Below are 26,218 nucleotides of genomic sequence, written 5' to 3'. Positions count from 1 at the left end.
CAATTGTTATAGTTGACGGAACAATGGCTGCAGTATCTTACGCCTGAAGACACGGGACTGTCATAAAATAGATCAGCCTCGCGTGTCCTCAAATGTCGCATTTACTGTATATAGAGATCTGTTTAGAGGAGCCTTACAACCCACTTTGAACCCATAAATATTATATTTCAGTATACACCTAAACCTTCCCCCACTACCACACAACCGTACTGAACTCGACAGTTTTTGAGTTTATCCCGTTCATACAGATAAGCGATATCTATTCTATATACTCACGACTCACAAAAAGAGGTCCCAGAGAACATAACTACTGGTTTCAGTATTTGTCATATACTAAAGAAAAATTGCTAGGCCCAGAACAACTCGTGAAGACTTGAACCTTCCATTATTTATTGAACTCCTATTTGCAATGACAGCATCGATCGATACGTCTCGTTCAACATGCAAATGCATTTCAAGAACGTTCACAATTATTTAAAAAAAAAGCTATTCATTGATACTGTACCTAACCCTTGGATTTCCGGATAAAACTTAAAGAAAACGTCATCTAAATCTACGAGTACATTGAGTAATTTTGTAATCTTGCGCACAACTTTGCTAACCCATCAAGGGCCTCAAAGCTGTAAAGGATGGAAGAGTAATTGGGCAAATTTTCTTTTAAGCCAGACTATTTTAGTTGTGATCTTTGTACGTAAATAAAACATAGTTATTAATATAACTCTAGTATCCTTTACTAGACATAATGGCGTCTTTTATATTAAATATACTATAATGATCAATGCATCTTACAATTTATATATTTCAGTTAATTTATTTGTATAAGTAGGTAATCAATAATCATTGTTAACTGTGTTTAATGTTTATGATCGAATGTGGATTCCGTTTTTGGCTTTTGTGTTTGATGTAATGTTTGCATATTGTTTAATAAGTAGCTGTGGGTTTATAAGCAAATAAATAAAAATAAATTCGAATTTTATCATATTCATTATTGGTGGTTGGTACACGACTTCTACAGTCTTATTATAGACCCCAGCCTCTCACAAAGATGCTCTCTCATATAAACCTGTGATATACAATGCCTGCTCGCAGCAGCCATGTTCAGCGAAACCATAGCAGACCTATAAATTAATAAAATATGAAGCCTACTAAAAATAATATGACAACAAAGCACTCGAAGCGTAAATATAAATAATAAATTTCGCGTTCATATCAATATTGAAATTATATATTTTCTCTCGGTCCTTGCACCGTTTAGTATGCATAAGTCTTGTAAGCAAATACAGAGCTTTACAGCGAGTTCTATCTACGACTAAGCCGACATAAATAACGTCAAGTTTTAAGCTTTACAATCTCGAGTATCTAGGACAAATTATATAAAATATATTGTCCCATTTTTACTTCAAGATTTTGTAATATAGTTTTTCAGATATGACGTTAATTATACAATATTTATGCTCTCAAACATTAAACATTAAATTACAGCAATCAAATCCTTTTGAAAATATGTTTTGAAAGGGTATAGACGTGTGAAAATGACATGAGAACGTAAAGGAAATTGTTTAAATACAATTTGTGTAATTGCGAATTTATTACATTAATTCCATAACTCCTTTTGGAGTGTTTTTCAATTGTTTTCAGTGTCTCTGGTAACGGTCATCTGTGTGTAGTACAAGCAAAAATCATATACTAAAGAAAACTGCAATGATGTGAGTGCTGGTAGAACAGTTATTATAGTGAATGCGAGAGTGAACCTGGATCCTCTCTAATGCAGCCTCATACGGAACTACCCGAGGCTTTAGTGGGTATTGATTACCCAGTCTCTCAATAGCAGACTCTGGGTCTAATCGCACATACCCAAGACACTTTCGAGGGCAAGGGATTCGCAAATGCACTTCCACCACGTTTAAAAAGGTTTAATAATTATTATAATAAAATATATTAATCATAAATCGTAACTGAATCCGAGGTCGACGAAAGACAAGGATAGGCTGAGGATTCCCAGATGAGGTTAAAACACAAGTGGCAAACGGGCAGGGAGATTATCTGATGTTAACTCATACCGCCGCCCATGGACACTGTCAATGCCAGAGGGCTCACGAGTGTGTTGCGATGCTGAAGGAAGACGAAATGGGATAATTAAGATTCAAATTTTCGCCGCAGTTATAAAAAACATCTACTTACTCAACAAAAATCTCACGAAATATAGTTTTTAATCCGCCCAAAAATATTTATTTATCTACTATATATTTTAAATATTTATTTATGTCTAACTTTTTAAATTTAATTTTATTAAGATTTTTATCTTCATTACTTACACTGCTAACTTTTACTACTATTATTATTATTTGTTTCTACTGAGATTAGATTCTTATTATTTTTTGCGACTAAGGCGCAAACTAGCTGTTGTGGTCTTTGGCAGAATAACCAGCCATGTGGAACAACTTTGGTCCTCAGCATAATGCTGAGCTAGGGCCAATTACAACCACAGCACACACACATAAAACAATAAAACCTTTTTCTTTGAAAAAAAAATTGTTATCTCTCTATTATTATTAATTTTTGATTATTGTTATTTTATGTGTTTCTGTGTGTGTGTTTTGTTAGTAATAAATGTTATGTCTATGTCTATTTTGTATAACAATCACACCATATTGAATTTTTTAATTACATTTGTACACCTAACACAATTTCGTAAATTATTTTCGTTTCTAATACATTGTCAACTATGTAATGAGTGGATTTATTATTTTTTTCCATTGTTGTTTTTAGATAAGAAATTGCGTGAGGCTTTGTTAGAGTGCCCCGCCTCAAATGGCTCCTTTATGGAGACATTGCACGACCTATGTTTTAAAATATATAACATTTAATTTAATAAAATAAATGTTAATATTATCTAACGTTCACGACTCATTGTCCACAAAACTCTACACTGTAATAAGAGAGGCGCTGGACACAGATTGTTTACATGAGCTACCGACTGAAGAGAGAGCTTTCGTGCTTCGATCACGTGACCTGAGAAAGTTTTTAGATAATTTAGCGGGCAGGTTGACGATTTGCCCTTTAGCCCTTTCATGTTGGATAGTTTTAAGCTATTTCATAGTTCGGTGTGGTATAATGTGATTGGAATTTATTCATAGGTTAAACGACAATCACGAGACTTAGAAAATGTAATACTGTATCTATATGTTTTTGATCTTTAACGTTTGTATAAAAAAAAAAAACATTTTTATATATATAAAAATGAATTCCTGTTTTCCTTGGTCACGGGATCGTGAACGGCTGAACCGACTTCGCTAATTTTTTTGTTGTTGTGTTTGTTATTGTCAGAAGAAGGTTTTTATGAAAGAAATGCAATTATCGTCGAAGAGGATGCTTTGATCGGAGTTATTATATTGATTAAATAAATATAAAATAATTACAGTCGCTAATTGATCGTGGCATTAATCTTGAAAATCCATGTTTTTCATATGGCCAGTTATGTCACCTATGTCGGAATACCAATAAAACTATTTATATATGCGCCAGGAAACCCAACAAAGAATGTTGTATATCATAAAACATTACACTTTATTTCTGAAACATTTTTTTTGTTAGTTATACCAATTCAAAATCAATATTCATAGTTAAGATAGGACAACGTCTCTCTGGTCCACTAGTTACCCATAATTTGTTTAATTAAGGCTAAGAAGTAACAACCAAACTCAGATAATTACTGGAGTGATTTCAGTATTTTAGTCATCTATATGCAATATTATTAATCGGGAATTAAATTTCGTCGCTGAGTTGCAATTACAAAAATTAATCCACCTATACATTTACTAATGGACGCTAAAAGTACGTTCATGAACTGGCCTTAAAAAGCACGCAAGGGCCAAGCTTTTCAAATCATTGAAGCGGGTAAAATGCTAGCTGTCAAAGAACTACTCACTATTCGCGAAGTAGCCGTAAAACATAGGTACAATACATGCTCCAACGCCGTACCTAATGGTATGATTTAGACCGCCCATTGTTTCAACTCTCACGATGTGACCTTATTTTTCACAAAACCCTTTGTGCACGGGTATTAAGTTTAATGTTACATATATTCATGGATTATGTATTTACCTCCGCATAGCGACTACATTTTTTTGAGGTTAACATAGACATACTAAAATAAAGAATGGGAAAGTTGCGCAATTGTTCACGGTAGTACATATATAAAACAGATGCAGTAATTTGTGTTGTGGGTAGCGACTTAGAAACTCAGCTTAAATCTCACTGTTGTAATAACCAGATGTCAATGGAGACAACAACCACTTACGTATAAAATACATTATAGTATATATTTATTTATTTACAATTAATTTATTAATTGTATACAAAGAGAAACTGTATAATCAAGACGATTCAAATTGATGCATAACAGGAAATGACGGAGACGGTTCCGTCAGTTGGTTGTCACGGCAATAATTCGCATGAAGTTCAAAGCACGCACAAGGTTCGTTCCCGGTGCAACGACCTTTGTACCTGTTTCTACAATAAATTAGGAATTTTAAGCACATTCAACTAATATAATAAACAATCAGTCAAAAGTTAACGTAAGCAACTATTACTCTAAAAGTATGTAGGTAATTTCGATAAACAACAAGCTCCGATGCAAAATAGTTTGTCTAGTGTGAAATTTTCTCCTGTGAGATAAAATATTAAGCAGTTCTACTATCGTATATGCTTACTTGTATAATTTTTAATTATGAACCAATAAACTATTTTATCTTTTTAAATTTATACATATCCTATTTATTCGAAGAAGTTATAAGCAAAATAGTTCGTCTAATTGTTAATCGATGCAAAAGAGTTCGTCTATCGGTGAGTTAAATAATATTATTCCCTCTTTATACAATTATGTTGCATAATTTAAATTCGTAAAAGTAATTATGTGTCGTTTGTCAAGTGAGTCAGTATAAATTCTTAAAATTTCATTAAAGAATTTCAATTATGTTAAAATAAACTTTATAATGTTCTTCAAATTGTGGTTTACTTTTTATTAAACGTTATTAATTATTTCACCAATATTTCTTTACTAGACTGACTATTTTGCATCGGGGCTCGTTTATACAGTCAACCTGAGTAGGTAACAACTTGGTAAGCGAGAAAACTAGTCATTTTGCCCTCCTAAAACCTCTACGTGTGTAATTTTTCACACGTGAACCTCTTTAGGTGAGATCGATATTTGCTTTTACGTTTGCGTTTGCTAGTTATGACTAATTCCTTAATTTCGAGGGACTCTTATGTAACTCTAACCAAATGTGTGTATGTTATTTTTTTTCAGACCCCTTCTGTAACTGTGTAAGCTAGACCCGGGTTATGAGAGAAAATGAGATAACGGTCCCTTGAGCTCCCACTCAGCCAGGTTTGACAGTAGTATAATTGAATATAGTTTAAAAAATATAAGCAAAACTGAAAAATTATGCGTTCACAAAGTTGCTGCTACTAATAAGCCTCGTAACTTGCTATTAGGCAGAAAAGTCTGGAGAATAAACTTCTCATTTATAAAGGTGTCATAAATTTTGTTACTATTAATTATGTAATATAAATTTTGTGATGCCTTCTTTTGCTGTGCCCTAACAGGGTCCATAATATTGTACCTAGCTTTAAGCCTCTTAAACATCTATTGTAACATTATGGAATGCAAATAAATATATGAATATGAATAAAACGAATATGGTCCTATGGGATACAGCTCTGGTCAGCAAACCAAAACAAAACACTGCGAAATATGAGCGGTTCGCCGTGGTTGAAGCGAAATCTTGAATATTAAGGAATCACCACTGTTTGGGAACCCATTCAAAGATCAACCGAACAATACAAAAGGAGACCTCAGCAACATGTGAACCCCAAGCTTCGGGCCTCTTGGAGACGGCAGCGTATTTCGGCCGAAAAGGGCGAGACTAAGGGCCGCAGTTTGATAGTTGCGGAGGGAACAAATCATTGCATTCCTTAATTGCCTCAAAATCATAATCTATCAATCTGATAAAAGCCAAGAGATTGATAGCAGATAGGTGTAGAGTTGTCTACCTATGGCGTTAAAATACGAGCGTTATTGGATTTTGAAAACAGGCCAGACTGTTTTGGAATGAAACAACTCTTTATAGCTATATGCCAGGTTGGATTGCCCCCTAACACACTAAACATACTATCGTAGTTAATTGAGAAATTTGGTTACAATTAGTTACGAACTTTATTTGTCTGGACACATTAATTCTTCAGTAAAAATTTTGACAGTTAATAAAATTTAAAAGTTTAGTGATCGTTTGAACAAACTATTTACAAGCAATACTAATAAAAACCAAGCTTCTAGACATTGACAAAGCATCACGCGACATGTTAATACCATATTTATACATTTTATATTCAATGCTGTCAGTCATTTTGTATGATCCAATCTAGTTGTGTTAAAAAAAAACAACCGGCGTGTCTCGTGTCAGGCACAGGAGGTCCTGATTGCCTACTTGCCTTTTTTTTAAAATATAATTCTAGATAATTCCTCGACCATCTATTTCTATTAACAACTTTTTGTATGCCTATTAAATTGACACAAAAATCGGAGGCACTGACCTAAAAAGGTTGTAGCGCTACTGATTTATTGATTTATTAAATATGCTACTTAAAGTAAACTGGGTACGAATACCTTTATTTCACAGACTTATTTGGCAGAGCCTACGATTTATAAATATGAATAAATTATACTCTACTGTCGTAACACATCGTTCTATAACCTAAGGCTTTGCTCGGTATTTTTGAAGTGAAACCTCTTTAATTTACGCTCATGCGAAGAATAATGAATATTCTATATTAATAATATTAGCGTTACGAAGATGTGCAGCTTTTTTGTCGAAAAAATGGGGGAGAGCGATTGAGAGTGAGAAATGGCGAACGTAGCATGAAGCAAATAGCCATGGAGCGAGAGCAGAACGATGATAGATGCCATATTTACAAGATATTAAGATAATGTTGATATGACCTTATATTGCATATTATACTTATCATGCCTTAGTCACAATAATACCAAAAGAAATTGCGTCGAATAATATAAATATTGAAGAAATAAATTAAAATATTTCAATGACAATTATATTCATTAAACTCCTAACATAACTTCTCTTTTCCCTCCCTCTAAGTCTCGGTTAAGTTTTAGATTTGTATAAATATGAACAAGACTGAAAAATTTGTTTGACAAGAACTTTGACTTGTGACATGTGTACTTTGTACGCAAGCACTTTTTTAAAATTGATATTCAAATAAAATGTTCATCAGAGATAATGCAGGTTTCTAATTGTAAAATAATCTTTCAATTCGGTCCTATATTTCAGCCTATTCAATACAAACAAGCAATCAAATCTTCTTCATAATAACAGTTAAGATAAAAAATAAAGGTTAGCTCAGCACTATAGACATATGTATTTAATTAGCACTTCGTACTAAAAATGACGTCACTTTATTATAAACCTTCGTAATTCCATGCTATATTTGTCTAAACGCAAATATTAAAATGAATGCTTACGTCATGGTTAAATGTCACAAATTTTAATATAAAAAATACGGCTGAATTTAAATGCGACTTCCTCGACGTATTTAAATGATTATATAATGAGAGCATTTTGTTTATCAAAACGGCAATTTTATCCGCACAGAAATAGGTCAACATGCTCTGTTCTAATTAAATAACGATTAATTTGCAAAAAAGATCTATTGCGTCACTTAAATTCATATTATTTTATTTATTAACGTATCGTTGCATACTGATATATAACACAATTGACATAATCAAATGAAAGAATGGCCACTGGCGGCCTTATCACTTTTGGGCGATCTCTTCCAGGCAATAACTACGAGATTTTTTTTAAAATTAGATAAGGTAAGCAAAAAGTGCAAAAATACATAAGATATTTATATAAACTAATGGTACAAAACAAAGCGTATCTAAACAGCGATAGAGACTCATGAAAAAGATAAATCATTGGATAGTAGTTGAAACATTCATTATTATTCATGAATATTTGACATTTGTTTAGTAAATCATTAAATAATACCTCAGCAAGTATGGATTTAGTACGATAACTCGGAACACGGCTATCTTTACAAAGCCTACACAATAAGGATGATGTCATTGCCCTGAGACGTACTTACGGTTCGAGCTATGTCCGTGAGCAATATAACTGTGTACAAATTCCGTACTGTTACACCATATTGTTTTTGTGGAGCTTCAAATGTAGAAAAGCCGCCAAAATATCGCGTATCTTAAATCTAGTTTGAATACTTATCGACAATTTTTTAAGCATCAAGAAGTGGCTGTTTTGCATTGAAAACGGGCCGTAGTGCAGAATACACGCGATAATGTTTTACTATGTTTAATCAAATATTTAGAGTAGCAGGGATCGATTTGTACAGGGCCTTGTGTAATAAAAAATAATTTTAAAGTGTTTCTATGACATGAACTATTAAAGTTATTAACTTAGTATCACGATGATAAGAATGTTGTGAAATGTTTATTTTATTTTTAAGTTTTACTTTGTACGGTTTTTAGATCTGGCCCTCATATTTCTGTATATGTGTCATGATCGTTTGTTAATCTACTAGTCAAGTAGATGACCAGCGTACTGTCCCTGACACACGCCTTCGGACATTTTGTGTCTAAGGCAAGCCGGTTTCCTCACATTGTTTTCCTTCAGCGTTCGAGCGAATGTTAAATGCCCATAAAGAAAGAAAGCCTATTGGTGCACAGCCGGGGATCGAACCGACGACGTCAGGAATGACAGTCCAACGTCTTGTTTAGAAGTGCTACAAATACATATAAAAATAATACTTCGACTTACTTTTTATGTTCCTTAACGCTAGGCTATCTAATTACTGACCGGGTAATCCATTCATTAGCCGCGGTAGCAAACCTCAACTTTCTCTCTCTCTCTCTCTCACCATAGACGTGGTTTGTTCTCGATTTACAGAGCCGAACTTGCAAAACAGTTCGGGTAGCTTATTTAGAGAAATCCTTCTCTATTCGGTCTCGTGACGATAATAAGAGTTGGTAGCCCAGGTCAACATTATAGGCAAATACAAGGCCCATCGAATACGTTGGCTGGGGCACCTTGAGCGCATGGGCCAAGATCGGAAGGATGGAAGCTTACCCCAGCTGGCCCAGATACCTCTGTATAGAGGAGTGTCTGCTGCAGCTAAAAGCCAGCGATTGGCGGGAGGTAACACAGGACATGGAGCGCTGGAAGATTCTCAATTCTCCCGATCTCGATTTTGGAAATTGTATAATAAATAAATAAAGAAATTGTATAATAAATAAATAAAGAAATTGTATAATAAATAAATAAAGAAATTGTATAATAAATAAATAAAGAAATTGTATAATAAATAAATAAAGAAATTGTATAATAAATAAATAAAGAAATTGTATAATAAATAAATTGTATAATAAATAAATAAAGAAATTGTATAATAAATAAATAAAGAAATTGTATAATAAATAAATAAAGAAATTGTATAATAAATAAATAAAGAAATTGTATAATAAATAAATAAAGAAATTGTATAATAAATAAATAAAGAAATTGTATAATAAATAAATAAAGAAATTGTATAATAAATAAATAAAGAAATTGTATAATAAATAAATAAAGAAATTGTATAATAAATAAATAAAGAAATTGTATAATAAATAAATAAAGAAATTGTATAATAAATAAATAAAGAAATTGTATAATAAATAATAAAAAATATATTTTAATATGAATTTTCGCGTGTCTAAAAAATTCAGCGGTTATGAAGTTAATATAAAATGATACGTTTAATTGGCATAGTGCTTATCGTATTATTATTTTATAATTCACATAATTTATGCATTTGCACATAAAGATATTCAAAGGAATGCAATACTAATTAACAGTAAAGGTAACTTTAACATTTAATTTTCATTTCAATTCAACTGGAGTTACTGGATTTAAATGTCTTCGACAGCAATTTTCAATCCATTTAAATGGATATAACCCTTTATTTAATTTGTTCAGACACATAGCCTGTACCTGAAGAATTTTCCGTCAAAGACGTGTCAGCTTTTTTGTGTAAGGAGCCTAAACCCAAGCGACGCAAAAGCAAATTCAGGAATGATCTACTAAATTGTATTTATTGATTGAGATAGATTTACAGCTAATAACTAACTTACTTACTAAATATAAAGTTCCTTTTCGCATTTTAATTGAGTATTTAACAATTACCTGGACCGGTAACAATACAATCATTATAATCCAACTATCTTCATCTATCAAAGAAAGCAATAAAACAAATAATCAATGGCGCTACAACCTTCTTTAGGTCTGGGACTCAGATTTCTGTATCTGTTTCATGATCATTCTTCAATCGAATAGGTAAGTAGGTGATCAGCCTTCTGTGCCTGACGCACTCCGTTGACTTTTTAGGTCTAAGGCAAGCCGGTTACCTCACGATGTTTTCCTTTACCGTTCGAGCTAATGTTAAATGCGCACATAGAAAGAAAGCCGGGGATCGAACCTTCGACTTCAGGGATGAGAATCGCACACTAAAGCCAACACGCAAAGAAAGCAATAAACTAAATAATAATTCGTTAGGACTTAAATGTAGCATAAGGCGTTTGAATGTTTTGCCTGTAAGTGCAAATAACAAACAAAATGACTAATTTTCTTGTAAATTCATCTTGCCAGTTTCACCCCATTCCTATATAATACATTTTCGTAAGTACATGTTAACGAAGTACCTACGATAACGAAATAAGATTGTATTGAAATCAGTTTTTTAGCCTTGTCATATTTTCAAATACGCCTTTTGAAAGCCCCTTACAGTTAACAGAACCTGCGTTTAATTGGTTAAGATAAAACGAGTGTACAGAAATACACAAACAGCGTTGACGCACACACAAGAATTATCCAAGTGCATTCAAATTGACGTCAATTACTTCTACACATTAGCTTATGTGCTAAATTGTATACTGCTGTCACGACATTCAACGATAGCAATATGTTGAAGGATTTCTTATGTAATTAAGATACATCTTATCTATTATATATAGAAAAGGTTCTGGTAAAACTCTAAAATTGCCTATGAAGGGAATGAAAATTGTTTTATGTGTATGTTGCTGATATCTGTACTGGTGTCAAACAATTCCCAAAACAGTATTGAAAGAAAAATAGGACATGGACGGAACACAAGAGGAAGCAGCAAATCGGGACAGATTGGTACCCGTCAAATGGTATACGAAAGAGAGGCAAAATATAAAATGGAAGGACCATTTTTAAATCATAGCACGTCCAGTGTGGATCCGCAATGCTAGAGAACGTCAAGATTGGGAAACTTTTGGAGTTGGGTTAAAGGACATATTTGGCATGAAAGTTACAATTAATTTATTCATATTTTATAAGCAAATAGCCTTTTTTACTTGTACATACATCATCCATGTTTTGGTCCGAGACGTGCATTGTTTGTCCATGCTTTTCCTCATGTTAAGTGTATGTTTTAATTTATTTGCACTTAAACATACATAAGTTATTCATCAATGGGCGGCCTCATCGCGATTTGTTCCAGATAACCCTAGTATGTGAAAATATAAACAAAAACTAAACAACTTGAACTAAACTACAAGTTCAAATCACAAAAAAATACAGAATATATAAAAAGAAATACTACTTAAATTAGTACTGGCCATAAATTGATTAATAGATAAGAAAAAAATGTTATTAAAGTCAGAATAGAAAACACATCTAATTGTTCACATAGTAAAGTTTCGTCTAGGGTTGAGTATCGCACGCAAATCTTTACATACCGAAAACATTTGATGATGTGTAGCACCCCTATGTAAGTGTGATCAGTAAGAATTACGGGACAGTTCATGACCTACGAATCTTAGGGGTCATTAACAGCTCGCTCTAATCTAAGTATCGCTTGTATGTGTAAATTTTTCATTTCACACACAACAACATACTTATTACACAACGTTACCATGGTTACTATTCATTTAACAGTTTACTGATAATCCACACATTTTTAACAGTTATAAATTAATTAAAATATAGCTGAAACGGATTACACCACTTACACGAACATTATGTTCTAACAAAGACAATTAACTAATAATTTATTGGTCGAGGTGTGTGTGGTGTCGTCATTGTGTGTGAGTGTGCGTTTTAATGTTTAAAATCACGTTTTAACAGTGGCGTTGAAAATTAAATTCTTCGTTGTAATACCAGAAATCAAATCTACCTTAACCCCCTACAAATATCTCATATTACCGCATTGTAATGTAATTAACGTAAAATTCGATTCAAGTGAAGTGTACACCATATTAATCTGATATGGGCAGTTACGTGGCTTCGGTCGCGTGGAGGAAGCCTTAAAGGACTTCTGTTTATCCTATTTCGAAGCTATTCGTGGCGATTGATAAGTCAAGGTGCTGTGTTCAAGGATAAATGACGAGATTAAGGTCAAAAATAAATTCACCGATCACAGGGTGATGATGGGTCATGATTTATATAGCTATAGCATACTGTAGTTGAGAGTGTCCATGAGCGGCGGTATCACTTAACATCAGGTGAGCCTCCTGCCCATTTGCCCCCTGTTCCTGTGTGTGTGCATTAAATTACTAATGATGTCTATATTTCTTTAAAATGACCTCTTTCAGGCAACTAAGGCAAGACAAAATTAGATGAATAAATTTAAGCAACGAGGCAACTAATGGGTTAAGTAACTGTTAACTCTTAATAAACGATTCTGAGTACATAACAAGCCATCAAATTGGAGACAAGTGTTACCAAAGTTCAATATAATTTTAAACGAAAAATCTAGTTAATTCGCCATTAGACTTTTCATTCAACTGAACTGACTGAACTCGTTATATACAAACAATATACAATACAAAATAAATACATTACCTAACTAAACAACTCAATGGTGAACACATATGAATGATCGAGTATTGTGGTTCAGTGAACACATTCAGTTCAGTTGCATGGAAATGAATTATAGGGCTAATACCAGATGATATTGTCATTAGAACTAACTATAAAACAATTACTACGAGATCCAGATAACAAAGATCCTATAGAATACAAAAGTCTGTTTGAATTGATTAAAAATGTATACAAAGATTGCGTCGACCACAGACAAGATAAAGTTATGCAAGTTTAACTTGACTAACATTTTTTTTAATGGGTTAAAAATGCGCTTACGCAAGCCCGCACCATTGATATCGACTTCGCGAGGCTGGGTCTACCGAAAGGCTTCTGTTATTCAGTAGCGAGAGCCTACTCACTAAAAACGCCTCAGCCCTCTACACCACCTGAAGATGGGCCATCGGGGTTCGTCAAGGCATTCAAACCAAAAGATATTGACTAACCTAAGATAACGCTTGATGGATAATTATAGTACGGGAGCCCAAGCGGGAGAGAAACCTGGCACCAGGCATTGTCTTCTTCTTCATTTCTAAAGGTCGCGTTAGTGGCACAAAACTGCCTTCACTCTCCCCTGTTTCTGCCCTCATCTTAGCCAGTCACGATGAGATTTTGTAAACTTTCACGATATCTGAATGGATCCATGTAATGTATTCTTAGCATATGGACCCTTAGCGAATGGCGACACGTCAGATAATGTAAAAAACTCCAAGTAAACCTTCAAATTAAATGGTTATCGAATCCTGACCTTCAGAATAAAAAAAAGACTCGCACTTGAATATTTAGAGGTGACAGGAAGGTACACTTTTCCTGTACCTATCTGGGCTTTGTCTGACGCGCCTAAGTATCTCAAGGTCAATTTTCTTTTGTCATTTTGTTTTTTGAGTCAACGTTCTCAATATCAGACACGCTCGAATAACTTTAATATTTTTTTTGTTTTTATACCCCTTCCCGGCCACCTTTCGGCCCATTAGTAAATCTTTAGATTAATATCAACAAAAGTTATGGTATGGATGGTGGACTCATTTTCCGCAGTTAGGCTCGTAATTGGTCAGTTGTGCGTTAAGTCCTGGCTAATTTAACCAGCCTAACTCCTTCCAGAAGCACAGAAGTCTCTCTGGCACTTCACAGGCTTTCCGGAGCGACCCACTATTCCGAGGATCTTTGTATTTGTTTAGCCACAGCCTCGCATTCCAGGACTACGTGGTTGACTGATTCCTTATCAATCGGTTATTAAAAAGACAAAGTTCACACGCTCGAATTTTGAAATTTTGTATACCCATGACGCTGTAGTTGTACTGCAAAGTTAGCGTTCCAGGCTTCCCTTCTATTAAAGTTATGTAAACAATGATAAAACTGAACACAGTTATTAACTCCGTAGGTATAATTAGTAGGTACGTTATTCATCCTTATGATACATAAGTATTTTGTTCAACATTTAATACTTGTAGTATAAATATATTGCCTGAATCATTACTCCACTTTTTGAGATCATTTTGCTAAGTGTCTTCAGCTTGCCCCTTTCATCCCTGAGGTCGTAGGTTCGACACCAGCCAATGGACTTTCTTTCCATGTGCATTTAACATTAGCTCGAACGATGAAGGAATGCATCGTGAGCTAACCGGCGAAGGCGTGTGTCAGACACATGATGAGATGTGTCTGATTTGTTTTTATTTTTATGCTAAAATAGAAATTCATAAAAATGAATATGTACTATATAATTTGCATATCTTAAACAGTTCAACATCCTTGACTAGTACAACACGTGACGAAGTCTAAATGTTACCTTGTTAAAATGTTTATTTTTACATAGGTACATAAATAGCGGAACAACTTAATTTCATGTGAAATTCATGTAATTTCGCCTTGCAAGGAAGGTTGTTGAGAATGCGAATCTTATCAAATATGAAATGTTATTTTCGTTTCTTTTGAAATGAATGCGGAATTTTATGGGAGATTTGAGTTTTGGGCTATGTTTTAGATGAAGCTTATAATTATGTTATTTTGTATATGCAATGATATTAACGTAATTTGTTTTGTATGCTAATATTGTAAAGACATTAGTATTTTTATATGTTTGTAACGAATAAACACAAAACTGGATCATTTTCAAAAACCGATTTGTTTCACTATTAGAATCCTACATTTAGCCAGAATATGCTATATGTAATATGTTATTACGTATGTATAACTAAAATATTAAAAAGGTACCCAGGCGGCTGGAATGTTAAGTTTGAAAATATTTTAATTAAGGACATAATCTGGAACTCAACATAAAAGGTGAAAAACATTATCTAATATATAAAATTCTCATGTCACAATGTTCGTTCCCATACCATAAATTTTTTGTGCCTATTCAGTAAGTCTGAGAATCGGCTACCATCAATCTTTCAAACCCCTAAGTGATAAGGAGTGTCAACCCCAAAAAAATTTTTGGAATCCTCTACATAAAAGCCTTAATTTTCACCCCTCTATTTTTATTATTTCTTAAAAAATGTTTCCTAGAAATAACATACATGGCAAAACAACCGGGTCAGCTAGTTTGTTTTATAAAACAATTTCACTATGTAACGGGATCGTTTTAAGATATAGAATACATATATAAGGCTTGAACATAATAACTGTAACTTCTGGTGAGCTACAAGGTACAAACTTGACGCCATCAAAAACATATTTTGTAAAAAAACGGACATGTTATACATGTTCAGTATTACAAATATATTATGATTTTAATATAGACCAGATATGTTCAGCAAAAAACTGTTGCAGTCAGCTTATAACCAGGCATTCATCCGAACCCAATTAAAACTGAACTAAAGAATCGTTGGCATAAGCCTTTTCATATTTTAAACGTCATTATTCGTGACTTTAGTGCTATAATAAAAATACTTAGTTTCATAAAATAACTGAAAAGGGAACTACGCAGTAAAAGTACATTACATACAAAAGAACATTGAAATAATATATCAATTAACTAACTGACTGTTAATGTATCCAACATTAACAGTCATTTTTATTTATTATATTTATATTAGTCATATTATTATTGTTTGAAGTTGTGTTGATTTTTGTATGGTTATAGTTACCGCCTTCTGTAATGGTAGAATTTAAATAAAAGTTCAATTTATATATTGTCATTATATGACATATATAATAAACAAAATAGAATAGCTATAGAAGTAGATAAGTCGTTTTAAAATACATGAACTACTTAGTTTATTGTTCATTCGCTTTAATGCAGCATAGTACGTTACCCCAAGGGGTTACGGTCCGGTTTTAACCATTGCTACAAGCAGTAGCATAATTGAGCAGCGATGTCCTAGTAACTCTCATCAGTGAGGTCTAAAGTCAATCCTCTGGACTTTCTTTCTATGTGCGCATTTAACATTCGCTCGAACGGTGAAGGAAAACATCGTGAGGTAACCGGCTTGTCTTAGACACAAAGTCGACGGCGTATGTCAGGCACAAAAGGCTCATCACCTACTTGGCTAGTAGATTGACAAATGGTCATGAAATAGATACACAAATCTGAGGCCCAGACCTAAAAAGGTTGTAGCGCCACTTATTTTCTTAAAATTGCTACAAGCCGTAGAAACAGATGTATTTATCTGTTTTATAAATAACGAGAAACAAAATCTTTTACCAGCAAAAGTACCTATGAAGAAATCAATAATTCCACTTATGGTCCTTCAAAAAAAGAGCATACCAATTCTTAAAAGGCCGGCAACGCACTCACGAGTCCTCTGGCAAGTGTCAATGGGCGGTGGTATCATTTAACATCAGGTGAGCCTACTGCCCGTTTGCTGTTCTTTAAAAAGAAACATGCAAACTTGCCGTGAAAGAACAAACACACAGCTGAACATCTAGCGGCTTTTATAAATATAGTTACATAAATTATCAATTGATCCTCAGTACGTTCACTGCTATTAGGTCAGACTAATTACGAGGCGGATGCCTTATGGGCTTCTAACTGTTGACTACTGCCACTGCATACAAATGATAAGGAAACCTACTCAAGTACAACTTTATAGCTAGATTTTATTAGTATAATAAAATTGGAAGAAGCGAATTGTTTATGGAAAAGACTTTGGTCCATATTTTAGTTTAAAGTGATGTCAAACTATTTTCTCATGTTTGAAACCAGTCAAGCGTTTTGCCTTAAATTTAGTTATTTATTACCATACCTAAATATTTAAATAAATATGCCTCCGAAAACGTATACATTAATAAACTACTAAACCAAACAAACACCATATACATACGAAAATTAACGCCTGTATATATCCAAATCCAACACAGATACATAAAGCCCTAACTATAATATAAATGAACTTCCAGAACCACTTTTCTGTATTACATGTGTGCCAGTAAGGCATCATTGAACATTACGATCTAGCCTACTAACAGACTAATAAGTAATTTAAGACGAACCTAATTTACTAAAAAGGATTTATAACATACTTAACAAATATCTCTATTAAAGGGGAAACCACTGAGTTTGTGTTCAATTTTTACACACACCACTGTTTAGCATTTAAGAACTAGTCCGGCCATGAATACTGTTACATAAAAACTTTTATTTTTTTCAACTTAAATTAAAGAGGAATCTCGATAACTCGAATCTCGTTAAGTCGAATAAGTCTTATTCCCTTCTGCTGAGCCCTTAATAAAACTAAAATACGTACGTAAAAACTAAATACTTTGTAACTCGAACAAAATGTTATTTCCCTACGAATTATTAATAAGACATATTTATACTGTATAACTCGAAATACAAAACGGTGACTCCGTAAGTCGTGGTTTGTAAAACATAATCACGTCATACTTGGAATTCCCCGAAATAATAGCAATAAAATCCAAAATGAACTTTCGAGTTCGGGGCTTCTAATCTATTATTGTTGTCCTTCACGTGCAATGAATGAAAGTATATTTTGAATTTGAATTTCCAAAACTTCTTTAGATTTTGCGCCGCTTCACACATTTTTTCGTGTTCATTATCAAAATACAATATAGAATGGGGTGTTAAGGGTTTGCATCATCCTCATCATCATCATCAAAATCAGCATATACAACACTTCATCTGTCGAAGACTAGAAAACATCGGGGCGGCTATGTGCTATTAGCACTACAAAGGCCGTTATGCTGTTCGAGCCAAGAATATCATCGCGAGAAATGAAGATTCCCGCTAGGATTCTGTCGCGTATTATAAAACAAGACCTGAAGCTCGGTGCTTATCGTCGATCTACAGGGCATGCCCTAAATCGATCTTTACAATTAAAGGAAGTGGATGGATCAAAATGCTTTCAGGCGCGATGCGCAGGCAAAAACACAGAAATATCCTCTTTAGCGATGAAAAACTTTTCACGAGTGAAGAACACTACTCATGTGGTCGGAAAGGTACAACTTGTTGATAATCTTGCGTCAGTGATGGTTTGGTGGGGCGTGTCTTATCAAGGAGACAAAAAACTACATTTTTTGTGAAAAAAGGGGTGAAAACTTCAGCCAGCAAGATGCAGCCTTGGACCATGTTATGAGACCTCTTAACAATACACTTTAAAAAAATATCTTACACCTGCAGGTCACAAGGCACGAACTACCCGAGCCGGGCTTAAAACCAACGTTTCGGACTTTATTAGAGCTGAAGACTGGTCCTCATCTAGCCAAGACCTCAACGCTTTTGTCTTCAAATTATGGGATTTTTTAGGACATGGCTTGCTCTAAACGACACGGCAACATCGAGTCTATTAAATTAATCTTTGGAGCAAGCAGTTCCCTTAGAAACAGTGCGTTAACACACAGATTCGTGTCCAAACAGATTAAAGGCCTCTATAAAAGCCGAAGGTGGCCGTTTCGAATAGAATATTTTTTTTATTTTTTGCCGAGACTTTAATGCATTTTCATTAGTAACAGAACTTATGACTCGACAAGGTATATATATCAGCTACGCTTATATATTTTGGGTCAATATTTTCAAGTTTTAAGTATATCCATACATAAGAACATTAAACAACTTTTCTACAAACGATTTGAAGATAAAGATGCTGTGATGCAAGTGATTTGACCGCGTTTAAGCCAACCGGTATTATTCACGCTATAGATGCACACAGTTTATATTTATCCATACTAAGAAAGAGGAATGCTTTGCGTATAGAATTAACTAATAGTCCGATTTTGTTATGTTTTTTACCGTCAGAATGTAGATATAACTGAGCAACATAGGCTACAAAATATGTTCAGCCATTTGAAGACCCTCCGGGATGACCCTCGTATCGCAGAAAGAATCAAGGTCCCCAAACAAAAGCCATTAGATAAGCAATGTCAAAGAATGACTAACAAATATCCGTTAACTATTGTTAATTGTTGTTTTATTATAGACATCATAAATACATAGACAATACGTACCGTTAAATTTAAAATCCAGCGTGAAAATTATTCCTTTACAATACACAAACACGACACAAAACTTTAATCGCACAGAAATACGTGTGCCTTTAACACGGATAAAACACAAACTGATCGTTGACATCAAGCAATGCACAGCTCCAATTCCAAACATAGTGTTGTGTGTATTATGATAAAGTTTATATTTGTTTGATTCAATGTGGATTCTCTGAAGCTTGAAACGAGTTTGCCTACACCATTCGTACTGTCAATAGTCGATGGGGTTTTTAAAGAATTTGTTTCCTCATTCGTAATTGCTACTGTACGTTAGAGTGGAGTGAAACAGAGACGTCGTGGGATATGAGGTATTCATTCTATTCTATATATTGATACTTAATAATAATTAAAACTATTTCTGTGAATAAATGAAAAAATATATTCGTTCGCATGCCTCTCTTTCAGCACAGACTACATGTAATATAAAATAATTTTGGAGTGCACATTAGCATGATTGCTTTACAGTCGCGCTACAATACCTAGACTTGACCTCAAATTGTATGCAGGTCTGTGTCCTCACGATGTTTGCTTTCAACAGACCAGTGGCGCTACAACCTTTCGGTCTAGGCTTCAGATTTTTGTATCTGTTTCATGATCACTTGTCAATCTAATAGGCAAGTAGGTGATACGCCTCCTGTGCCTTCCACACGTCGAATTTTTATGTCTAAGGCAAGCCGGTTTTCTCACGATATTTGCCTTCACCATTCAAAGGAATGTTAGATGCGCACATAGGCAGGTGCATGGGTGCACAGCCGGGGATCGTTCCTACGTCTCGCACGCTGATGCCACTAAACCAACACTGTTCTGGTTTTAGCCATCACCGTAGCAAGTAAATAAAAAGAAAAGTACATTGTTGGGTGAGTCTATAGCCACTGTGTCGATACGAATAAATGTTATATTTTAAACATGTTATAAGACTTGTATTGACGAGCATAAAGGTGTTGGCGGAGAAGATTGGGAGAAAAATGCTCTACATAGAGGGAGATGTAGCCACTTGTAACATGCCTATATATGAGATAGAGAATATATACCTTGTCGAGTCATAAGTTCTGTTACTAATGAAAATACATTAAAGTCTCGGCAAAAAATAAAAAAAATATTATATTCGAAACGAGGCCTTTATAGAGGCCTTTAATCTGTGTGTTAACGCACTGTTTCTAAGGGAACTGCTTGCTCCAAAGATTAATTTAAACTACTCAATGTTGCCGTGTCGTTTAGAGCAAGCCATGTCCTAAAAATCCCATAAAAAAATAATATATATATAATTTAAAGTGTGTGATACACATTTTGTAAAGATGGATGTATGTTTCAAGGAGTAAATGAGGCTTAATTATTATTATTATAAGACTTGTTAGTTATGAATTAAGTCCTAATCACTGTAGCAGTAAACCCAAGTAACAAACTTATTTATTCCAAGCCTAATACATAATTTATATTCGATGCGAAACAAAGGAATGCAATTATTTAATTAATTACGTACAATTTATATTGTATTAACAACTGGCCTTTAATAAAATAAAAAACAAAGGAATATGTCCTAACACGCTAAGGCTCTCACGATAGTATTACGTATAACCAAGAATCGTTATTGAATGAGACAGTAAATAATGTGACAGAATGGTTGGAAATTAATAAATTTAAAACAATAACTATATATAATTATTCAAAATTATTTATGCATAACACTAGACCAAAATCTTAATTGGAAACAACACATTTTATCGATATGTACGCGCCTTAAAAGTTTTGTTTGCTTTGAGTCGAACTCGCTAAGTGGCTTCAAAAGTTGGCTGTGGGTGTGGGCGTTTTGCACCATTATGTATTCAAAAAAATTCTTACGCCAAGTCTATCAAACTATTTAATCACCTTCCTAGAAGTTATAGATCACTGCCGTGTAATTCTTTCAAGGGAAAGTGAGCAATTTTTTATAGTAGTTATAGTGTGGGCGAGTATATAGACCATAACTTTGACAACAAATATAAATAACTCAACTTATTATTATGACACTATGTTAATGTTCGTTTCATATGAATGTAATAAAAAAATCAATCACGCTACACACTTTTTAGGTCTGGGCCTCAGATTTCGGTATCTGTTTCACGACCATTTGTTAATCTTATAGGCAAGTAGGTGATCAGCCTTCTGTGCCTGATGCAGGCCGTCGACTTTTTGGGTCTAAGGCAAGCCGGTTTCCTCACGATGTTTTCCTTCACCGATCGAACTAATGTTAAATGCCCACATAGAATGAAAGTCCATTGGTCAGCACAGCCGGGGATCGAACCTACGACCTCAGGGATGAGAGTCACAAGCTGAAGCCACTACTTCTTTTTATATGATATTATGAAAATTAATATGACATTTGCATGCCTATTTTTATATGGCTGATTGTGGGGATTTTTATATTGATCGATCTAAATATACCACTTTGCAAATAAACGATTAATATATCACGACCAATACTGTATATATAATCGTGAAAATATGCAACGAATGAAATGACCCTTCCAGTGAGTCCATCACTACTTATCAAATAATAATAATAAAAATGTTATTTCTTCACAATATTGTATTTTACAGGTTTACTGCAGGTACCGTCTTTTTGAGAAGCCTATAATATGACTAAAGAAATCGTGTGAAAGAAACCATCCAGTTAGCAGCCTCCCGTAGGCTGACATGTATAGGTTGATAGGGGAAGAGAGAAATACACTTTCTGCAATTTCGCTCATACTCATACAAAGTATGAGCTGAGAGCGCAGAGATCGATTAATGGTGGGTTAGGCAAAATTTGTTGCAGCCATTTATCTGTAAAACGTGATGCAGAAATCTTTTTGATTTCTATTAGGTATCAAAGAACGGTTCCCAAACTGCATCCTACTCATCCTGCTAATAACAAAGCATGTGTGGTGTGTGTGAAGATTTAAATAAAGAAAATATTCCAATATTTGTAAAGTATTACCAAGTAACCAAGAGATACGAACAGTTCGATCAAGCATGCGCAGAGCCCATTCACTTCCATGTGCATCGAGCAATGAATGGAGTTGTGCGGCTAAATATAGGATATTAGCAGGGGAACCTCAATGGGACGCTCCTTGAAAATAGGGCAGCGGGCCACCCGTGACGTCACTATTACGTATGACCCCGGAAACTAGGGCATTGATCAAACGTTCACGTCACTCTTTGTGCCAAATTATTGCTTTGTAATCGATTTAAATTGACGATGGCGTTTTGGCATGTTTGATTAGCAAATAAGGTTCTCAGCGTTTATACTTAACTTTTTGTCAGTATATAGTAGCAATGTTAGTAACGTCTTCAAGGTTTCTGTCTGTTATTATCCTAAGCCAAGGCTGAAGCTCCGTGGGTTGCCCTTACGCTTTCTCGTGCCCTGTAAAAAACTTTTTAGGCCACATTGAAATCGAAGTATGCACTCTCATCTGTCTAACTAGTCTGGCCATAAATACTGTTGCATAAAAACTTTTATTTTTTTTCAACTTTTTAATTATTTTGAATTTGGAACACGTATATTTTTTTTTTTTAAACTTCTTTTGATTTAGCGCCATTTCACATATTTTTTTGTGTTCATTATCAAATTATAATTGTGGTATGGGGTGTTAAAGAAAATAGAATTGCAGTGATCGCCTTGCACAAAGTGGGTATGGACCCGTCGGTCTTAGTCCAGACACTTCAAAAGCTTGCTTACAGCCGTCTGCTCGTATATCATACTATCAAGGAATGCAACAACATTTCGTCTGGTGAATGTTGTCGATGCTGGTAAAGCCAAAATTCGTCGAAATATCGCGAGAAATGAAGATTCCCGTTAGGACTCTGTCGCGTATAATTAACCAAAACCTGAAGCTTGGCGCGTATCGTCCATATGCTGGACATTGCACGAATTTCACATTAGAAGAACACTACAATATGCAAAATAAAAAGTGTACGCTTACAGTTTTAAAGAAGCTGCTCATGTGGTTGGAAAGGTACAACGTGGTCATCATCCTGCGTCAATGATGGTTTGGTGGGGCATGTCTTATCAAGGAGTCACAAAACTACATTTTTTACATGAGTCTGCACCAGGTCACAATGCACGATAGTTCGTTGGGTAGTCCCAAGCCGGGCTTAAAACCAACGTTCCGGACTTTATAAGAGCTGTAGACTGGCCCTCATCTAGCCTAGACCTTTAGACTTCAAATTATGGTCAGTTTTAGAGGACATAGCGTGCTCTAAACGACACGGCGACATTGATTCTCTTAATAAACCTATGAAGCAAGCAGAGGCGAAATTTACCTTGACAACAGAGCGTGAATCCATAGATTCGTGGCCAAACAGATTAAAGGCTTGTATACAAGCCAAAGGTGGCCATTTCAAAAATAATATTTTTTGCTGAGATTATGTAGGTATACATTTTAAAAATATTACATTACTTCATTTAAAAAAAATGCATTTTCATTTGTACCACCATTTAAACACAGAGTGTCTTCCCTTTAATAGAGACTATAAGTAGCGTTATTGGACACTTACTTATGATAACAATCCTTTTTAGTAAATTAGGTTAGACTTAAATTACTTATTAGTCTTAAATTAGGCTGTCGTAGTAGACACATTTATAAAAAAAAATGAACTTGTATTGTAAACTTATGGCTGGACTTTACAGGTAATTTATTATAGGTCGGTCGGTTGGATCTACTGACTATTTTAAGCATTGTTTTCTCTATATCATCCTATTGTTGAGATTTTAAGCAAAATTCAATTTGGATTAAAGATGGTACTATAGCAGTGTTTGATAAAATTTTATAGTATTTACCGTAAGTAAATGCATGCAGTGCAAATAAAAACAGAAGAAATGCCGTGGAAATGAGAGCATATAAGTAGTATGTGCTAATATTGCGAGATACGAGATCAGTGTTGGTTAAAAGAGGATGAAGTATACGAAAGTGAATGCTTAGGTGGTTCGACCACATGTGAGAAGCCGAAACCGATACAGTACTAGAGAAGGGACATGTTAAAAGTATCCATAACTGATATGCATACAGGTCGTGAAACGATGCACTGGAGGCAATAACCCTGACAAACAGAGTTACCCTGCAGTGGATCAAGGGACATAGTGGATCAGTTGGCAACGATGCTGCCGATGAGCTTGCGAGGAGAGAGATGAGGCCTGCTGGTCCGTATCCGCTCCTTCCCTTATCCTTCTCGCAGGTGCGAGCCTGGGTACGCCAAAGATCCACAGAACTCCAACATCAACGCTGGTCACAAGGTGCAGGCTGCAGACAGTCCAAAATGGCTCTGCCAGCAGTCAACCGACAACTTACCAAACAACTTCTAAACTTGAATAGAATAAATCTAAAAACAATGATAGGGACAATTACGGGCCATTGTCTACTTAATAATCATCTTTATGTCCTAGGCGCGACAGAGCCCCCTGTGCAGAGGCTGTTTCAGCGCCGAGGAATCAGTCCCACGTAGTCCTGGAATGCGAGGCTTTGACTAAACAACGTGTAGAAATCCTCGGAACAGTGAGGTCGCTCCGTGAAGCCTGCGAAGTGCGCAGGAGGCTTCTGTGCTTTTGGAAGGAGTTAGGCTGGCTTAGTTAGCCAGGACTTGCGCACAATGGACCTATTAAGCGTCTAAGTGCGGAAACAGAGTCCCCACATACAATACAATACAGGTCGTGAAAGTGGATGAAGTGAAAGGTATGTCAGGACCGCATCATGTGGAGATGCGTGGTAACTGCCAACCCCTTCGGGAAAAGGGCGTGTTGATATAATAAAATAAACTATAGCAGAACCACACTTGGGTATCAAATCTTAAACAAAGCATCTTAACACTCACAACCACTTGACAAAACTTCACTTTTTATCACAATGACAAAGCCTTAACAAAAAGAGAGGCACTTGCTTTAATAGGTTAAGTCATCCATTGTGTCTCAGATTTCTTGAATGACCTGAGGGCTTTTATGTGAAGTTTCATATACATTCAAAACGAAATGGGAAAAATATTACTTCTGAATATATGTTTGTATCTAAGGAGTCAATTGATTCTTGCAAAGTTAAACATTGCCTTGATGTATAATTATTTTCCAGACTATAAAGAGAAGGTAAAATAAAATATGTACAAATGTCGGGTTACATAATGTTGGCTAATACAAGGCATTGGTAATAGATACTGTATAGGAATCTTGAGAATGTTTTGATGGTTCATGGCAAACAATTCTCATTGACAATAATGAAGGTGGCAAAGCTTTGGTTTTAGTAGTCTAGAACATCTGGGGGATGGCATTCTCTAACTGACTAACCAAATTTCTAAAAGGGTATGGCATATCAGAGTGTATAATGTCTAAGCCACCAAGAGAGTTAGGGTTAACTTGTGGATGAATACTAATTAATTGAGAGTGTCCATGGGCAGCGGACTCACTTATCCGACAGAATCACATAACGTCAGATAAGCCTCCTGCCCAGGCAAACCTATTCTATAAAAAAGCAATCTAAGCACCGAAAATTAAAACACACCATTTATTACAGCCAAAATGAATGCATACAATTAGTAAATAACTGGTTTACTTCCAGAAAGAAAAAGCTAAAAGTAATCCTTTAGGTAAGTAATCTTTTATTGGTGATCCATCATCATTCATAAATGTTTTACATTTTACAATATCAAAAATGTGATAATTTACAAAAATTCTATGTTATAACTATTCCCATATAATTGTTGAATTACTTTATTTTTATAAATCATATTTAAAAAGTAGAGTTAAAAAGCTTGCAATGATTGATTGATTTAAATGTTGAGACTAGCTAAATAGTTTTGAATAATGTATGTACCATTGTTGA

At 34.6% G+C, this 26,218-nt stretch overlaps 1 protein-coding gene across 3 annotated transcripts in view; it reads right to left on the bottom strand.

Moving 5' to 3' along the window:
• Positions 1–26,218, bottom strand: part of LOC123711441 (protein GDAP2 homolog) — an 82,776-nt gene that overhangs the window by 54,722 nt on the left and 1,836 nt on the right. The window contains exon 1 of one of the 3 annotated variants that reach the window (XM_045664038.1): positions 19,359–19,474. The exons of the other annotated variants lie outside the window; for them this stretch is intronic. The gene's annotated coding sequence lies outside the window, so the exon portion shown is untranslated. Of the gene's footprint in view, positions 1–19,358; positions 19,475–26,218 lie in introns of those variants that run through there. 3 annotated transcript variants of the gene reach the window in all.

This window comes from Pieris brassicae, chromosome 6 (genome assembly GCF_905147105.1).
Source record: "Pieris brassicae chromosome 6, ilPieBrab1.1, whole genome shotgun sequence".
Classification (NCBI taxonomy): Eukaryota; Metazoa; Arthropoda; class Insecta; order Lepidoptera; family Pieridae; genus Pieris; species Pieris brassicae.
This window is presented reverse-complemented; position numbering and strand designations above follow the sequence as displayed.